Genomic DNA, 7,049 nt, shown 5'->3' on the forward strand with positions numbered 1-7,049 from the left:
ATATATATATATATATATATATATATATATTACAACAGCTCTCAGCACGTGCGCTTGCCGATCTTGTTTCCTTGGGCCGCCCGAAGTTCGCACACATCCAGTTTGGTCAACGGCGTAGTCAACATGGGGCAGACGGGTGTATTAAGGGGTCAAAAGTGTTAGTATATACAGTGTGGGTCTCTGAGTACTTTGGAAGCGATTTACCGGGCACAAAATGTAGCATGAGAACAAGAAGGATAACAAAGTCACTCGTCCAGGAAATCTGGCTACTCATTAGTGATTGATCCAAATTTCCTGTTCCACTGACTTTGGTGGTAACAAAAGAGATTGCAGGACTAGAGTCAACCAGCAGCTTTCTCTGAATAAATCAACGTGAAATTTCCATTTTTCTCCTCTTCTGTTGGAAACTTTGTCACCAATGAAAACCTCGTCCCTGGTATTCCACAGCGGGCTAGCCTGCGTAGAAAACTTGGGCCCATGGTAGCTGGGATGAAACTATCACACTACTCGGTCCTGCTTCCCGAAGAGCGAGTGCTGAAATACAAAAATGCCAGCATCCAACAAAAGCCAGTGAAAACTTGTGAATCACGTTATTTATGGAACAGGCCAACAAATGGAACGAGTTGAAATCTTGGTTCAACTAACCAGATGGTGGCATAGAACTCAGCACCGGTACCCGTTCAGCTCATCTTGAGTGCAGAGCCATTGGACATCCTGAGACCAAAAGCTGTTTTTCTCTACCTCTAAGAGGGTACCGTTCGGTGTGTGAAATGTGTTGAGCACTGTGTTGACTACCGGTGGAAAAGCGACTTTTTGGAGTCGATGAACATCGTAGATTAATTCATCCTTTACTTGCTGTAGGGTCTTCAAAATCCTGGTGATCAACTAGCCTGTGAAGAAAACGTTGTCGGTCTGGAATATGCAGACGACATCGTTCTCATCTTCGAAGAGGAGGAGAAGGCACAGCCGTTTTTTGATGAGCTGATCATCCTGTCCTTTGAGATGGACTTTGCACCCACAAGGTGTAAGGTCATGCTACTGGACGTACAGTCGCTGAACACGCCACTTACAATCCAGGAAAAGGTACTGGAAGTTCTGGAGCGTTTTACGTATCTTGGAAGTTGTATTGGTTCTGATTGCAGTGTGACAGATGAGGTCAATGCACAGGTTACGTTTGTTAATTTGAGACACCTACGGCGTCAAAGTGGTGGTTCCCTGAATCTCAGGAAACGTGTGTATCAAGCTACAGTGCATGCTGTTTTATTGTTTGGCTGAGAGACTTGGCCTGTTCGAGCATCGGAACTGAGACGTCTTTAGGTCGTCGTTGTCTCAGAACCACAGCTCGTGTGGGTTGGTGTTGGCGAATCCGTAACGTGGTACTTAGAAAGCGAGTGTTCGTTTGTGCAGCGGGCACTTCCGTTTAAGAGTATGTCCATCACCAGAAGCTGTGTTGGTTGGGATATGCGCTGCATACGCCGAACCATCGTTTGCTGAAGAGGGCGCTGTTTTTTATGTCCAACTGAGAGTGGTGGAAGCAGAGAGGTGGCCAACCATTGACCCGGCAGAAGGGTGTGAAAGAGATTACGGAAGGTATGGGTGCTGTCGGTGATACTCGCCTTGCAAGATGAGGACCACTTGGTCCTCACTGAGGCTGGTTGGGGATACTCCAAAATATGGCCACCAACCGGTGTTAGTGACGTTCTTGTTGTCAGTTTCTATCCAGACTGCCTGAATGGGGGTCTGCAATGATTAGCAAACTGACACTAATTCCCTTCTCCATCCACTTATATTCTTTACTTCACAGTAAGGCTTTCAAATAAATCATGGTTGTACAGCGGTGAAGCACCGGTGCTGAACAGTAATGTCATGCTGTGGATGATGATGATAATGTGTGTATGTGTAAGTGAGGGTTCTATGCTCACACCAATCTACAGAATCATCTAATGAATTTGGAATGGAGTGTTCTTTTACACAATACTACTTGGGACTTTCACAAATGTTTGTTTTACCAAAGAATCTTTCGGCAAAAAATTTGGTCTGATCGACCAAATCCACTGCCGATGTCTGACGGATGCATGGGGTACAGGCTTTGAGTTGTAGGTCGGAAGGACTAAACAGCGTGGAAACCAAAATTCACAACTTATTGGCTAGTCCCAAGACACTTTGTATGCCTGTTCCACGTGCGCACGTTTATCTCTAATACAGATCCTTCTATCCGGGCTTTCTTTGCACCGATTAATGTAACAATTTAGATGAAAATAGTTTGAGATTTGAACCCCTTTCAAATACGTATGTATAGTAATGTATGCTACTGAGAAATCTTAACAGTTCATGTTACTCAATTGGGCTTCCCCGAATACACACTCATTACACTCATTAAAAAATGTATCTCACCAACAAACGCTTCTTTCGACAAATAGTTCAGCTAAAGTTGATCAACTAAGGATGAGCAGCCGGATTTGATCAATCACCGTTTCACTCCCCCACATCTGTTCTGCTTCGTTCTTTTTCATTTTTCTGAGCCACACTTCAAAAACAACGGTGCCGGTGGAACATAAGGTGGACGGAAACCCGGGGACTGCACCTACTTGGCGAGCCTCAAAAAAGGCGAAACCGGTCGTGTGCTGTCGACGGATTTTCAGCAACCTTATGAGTAGTGCATTACAAATATATGTATATGGTGCCAGTCCTCTTAAAGGACTCCTGCCTACCTTCTTGTGAGTGTACTATGGCCCTCAAAGACGTTGTTGGTTCGTTTCTTTGTAAGGTGCTGTCTATTCCATTGATCTGAACAAAACTTACAACATTCTGTCTGACTGATCGTAAAAATGCTTGTTCCGTTTTATTGTTCAACATGCCATTCTGTCAGTGTTTTGGATACTCTTTGGATATTCAGTAAAAGTGACGATGGCAAGTAAGCAGAACTTCTCTTGTAGTTGGTGGTTGTACTTTGATCGCCCACAGTAACCAATGTTCTAATGCTTTCCTGGTTTCTATTCAAGTGCTTGCGAATGTGCTGCAAACTGTTCTACAACCTTTTTACGATCTTTCACGAACAGATCAGTGTTCGGGTCATCCATAGCAGGCGTGTAAGGATGTTCGACTTGTTAGTTCTACACCAAAGCTATTCTACCTTTGTTCATCAGAAAATTAGGGTCTCGTATGATCTTTGAAAGACACGTTTTGTCGACTTGATGTCAGTCTATTGCAAAAGGAAGAACCGATTTCGCAGTAATGGTACGATCATCCTTGGAGACAGGAAATCACCAGTTTGATACTTGATGGTGACCCGTTAAGCCATCAATTTCTTTCTTAAAATCATCACATTCACAGCGATTATTTCCAGTGTAGTTTTGCTAAATCGTACCCCATCTCAGTCACTCTGTTAGATCGATCACGATTTAACTGCCAGGGCTGAGAACTACAGTTTGTGGCTTGTTCTGAGCTACTGAAAATAAAAGACCCTATTCAAAAAATACACTAATTTGCAAATCAATTTGGTTTCCACGAGAGACTCAACTGAATTTCTCTTTTATGATATTCTACAACTGAATGTGCTGCACACAGGCCGCCTCATGGTTCAGTTGGAACGATATTTGATTTATATTCCATATCGCAGTATATTTCATAAAGGAAACTACTCACAAGGTTGCTGAAAACTCTTCGACAGCCCACGACCGATTTTTCACCCTCCCCGAGTTTCCGTCTACCTAATGAGCGTCTACGTGATGAGCCCCGAAAAGGGCGAAACTGGTCGTGGGCTGTCGAAGAGTTTTCAGCAACCTTGTAAGTAGTTTCGTCTATGAAAAGACCTTATTATTCTTTCCTGAATATCGTTCATGTCAGTTTGCCGGTGCAGATGAGTCGTCAAATTTAGCGGTGGAACTAATAGGAAGAAACAATGCTGACTAGGGCCTTAAGGTCACATGCGTTCTCTTCATTCATGCGCCTTCCCTTTTTGTGGGCAGTTTGTCAACGAAAGGCCTCCACACTTTTCTCATCGCAGAGTAGAACTTCAAAAATAGTTCAAACTAGTCTATACTCATCAGGTTTTCTCTTGCTAGTAAACTGCGCATTCTGGTCCGACAAGCAGAGATGATGACGTGGAATGATCTTCCAAGATATATTGAGGGCATGCTTCTTATTGGTTTTCGAGCCTCCATTGTTCAAATACTCAGCTTTGTCATGTGTTGGTCCATCGACTGCGTAGAGTTTAACCGGAGGGATCAGGTAACCGGATGACATGGTACGAGTCAGTCTGCGGTGAGGAGGGAAACATCCTTTTCTTGAAGACCAACTCTCTTGAGGGCCGCAGACAGAAATCGGCTGTTGCATGACAGACCTGGTGTACTTTGCTGTATCTCTTTGGACACGTACACTAAAAAGCAATGTCGGTTAGATAAATCAAACAGAACAAGTATCTTTACCTTTGTGATGTCAGAAGAAAGTAAATCATCACGGGGTTGCGGACGATATGGCACATTCCTGAGGTCTCGGCTTTAATCTTATGATCGAAACTCTGCACATGGATAAAATGAACCTCGACAAAGGCTAATCCATGTCCGATTTGGAACACATATTTCGCTCTTTAGCGGCCAGGTCAGTAGGTGAAGTGGGCGACATGGATCAAGTGGTTAGAGCGCGAATTTACTAACCGGAAGGTCCGTGGTTCGAACCGGACTTTTCAACTTCTTGATTTCCCATGGTTAGGCTTGAGCAACCAGCCCTCGTGCTTCCTTTTGATGGCATGGCAGCTAGGCACCAAAAGGATGCTACAACTGAATGATTTTTTTCTTTTTCAATAGGTGAGGTCCTCATTCGCACGACTCTGCAGAGAATGGAGTTTGTTTGCTGATTTCCGGTCCACGAGCGTGTTAATCATTCCGAGTAGTTAGTCACTCGGGCAAATTTTAATCTCTAGTTTAGACAAACTTATCTCTTCCTATCTATCTAGCAGGGACCACCGATCGTTGAGTGCCATTTCCGGTCCTTGAACCCTATACGAAATTCTGAGTTTGAATAGCTTCCAATGGATTTAGATGAGCCACCCGACCATGTTTGACTGTGGATTTACGGAATATTTAAATTTTGGCTGAGTTTGTGGCTTCATGTGAACGGTGAAGGAATTCCCGTGAACGTAGAAATCAAACACTCAAGAAATTTCGACTTGGGAACGTTTGCTCGAAATTCTCTATTGAAGTTCATATTTCATTTCCTTTCTTTTTGCTCAAATGAATAAATTATGAGAGAGTGCACTTCGCAAATCACTTACAGTCAGGGTTCAAACAGACCATATGCTTGGCAAAAACTCTGGGACTGTGCCTATCTGATGATGATCCCCAAAAAGTTCAAGAATGGTAGTGGACGGTTGAAGGATTATAGCAACCTCATGCTACGGTTAGAATAAGTATTGGGCTAACAACTAAGACGACAGGCAACCTGTTTAGTATAGTAAAATGAATAAAACCATCATAAACGAGAGCATCAGCTGGATTCAGTAGCGTTTTCCGTCAAGACCAAACTATAATGTTATGCACACTGCGTCCTATTTGGGCTCAGACTGGACGTAAGTTTGACGAATTCTCGGAGACTGTACCTACCCAATGAGCCCCAAGAAGAGAGAATCGGTTTTTGGGCCATCGAGGGATATTCATCAACTCTATGAGTAGTGTTCCGTATCGGACATTGGTATCGAACTCCAAACCTAATTGTTTGGATCGCCAGAAATTTTCAACCATAATTTCGTCCTGAAGGTTAGGTTAATCCATGCTGGCAAAAACGAGAAGAGCTGTGCATCTGCTTCATACCTATTGGGAATCATCGGCAGTGCGCATCTCACCAACCTTCGTGAAGTTTTAGCCGCGGACTTCCCACTCTCAGCATTCTGGCCAAGAGTTGCTACTCAGATTAACTTGAATTCAGACAGAAAATCGCTCCGTTAGTCCTTCAATCACGGAAACTACCTCGCTTATTGACTAGTCTCTGGAGTATTGACTTCTCAGACGGATGTTTCACTCATCATGAGGAAATTATTCTTCCTCGGAGTTACTTATAGACTGACGTTAATGTGAAGACATTGTTAGTCGTCCCCTCTGTAGTTTTTTCCACTGGAAAGCTTTATGGTCGTTCATCAAAATTTAGACTGCGGTTTTCTCTCCGCCTTTTTGTTGTGATGAATCTCAATTACTGATCAGCGGAATGAGTAGGCTGAGTGTATTGTCCGTTTTTTCCACTACCGCCTACTGTGGTTTCATCTTCACACAGTTTCACATCAAACGCTAGTCTAACCCAACCTGCGGGAGTATGCAGTCAGTTAACAAATGCTTGCATCGCCGCTGTTCTTGTCGATGAACTGGATGCGTGGAGCGCGCTTCATTGTGTGTACTCGACCAAAGTGGTTAGAATACCACTGCACTATTCATCCGGTGAGTTCATATCGCTTGCGCTAATGAGAACAACTGCGGAACATTTGACATGGTTCATAGTCACACCACTCTCGTTTGAACGCTCGTCCCCCTGTTCTGTCGTAATTATTCCGGTGAGTCCACACCAAAGGCGGGAAACACTGGACTCGAGTTTCGCTCTTAGCAGAGCTCATCAGCAGTGCATATCCAATGACCCTGCCGGGATTGCAACCCCGGACATCTGACATGCTAGGCGAGCATGTAACCATCACTCCACCAACGCACGTTGGACGCATCTGAATTATCACGTCTGAACAGGCGAAACGTGCTCACACTTCAGCGATGTGACTGGTGTGCCCGACTTATAGAACGACGACCCAGTAACTGTCCTGGTTGTGACGATCTATTGACCCGCCAGTCAGGACTTCCCAGTCAGGTAGCGTGACACACGCTTGAAACCCACTGCGCAGCTTCTTGGTTGCAATTTTGAGGTTTTGCGGGATAGGCATTTGGTTCATTGGTGTGGCACGAAGATATATCATCACTTTTGTCCCCGACTCTCTTCGAATCCGACCTTTTTCAACGCAACACATGGGACCCATGATGGGTGCCTGGGCAAAGGACAAGCAACCCTAAGGAAGGCTG

The sequence above is a fragment of the Opisthorchis viverrini genome, assembly GCF_000715545.1.
Source record: "Opisthorchis viverrini unplaced genomic scaffold opera_v5_38, whole genome shotgun sequence".
NCBI classification, from domain to species: domain Eukaryota; kingdom Metazoa; phylum Platyhelminthes; class Trematoda; order Opisthorchiida; family Opisthorchiidae; genus Opisthorchis; species Opisthorchis viverrini.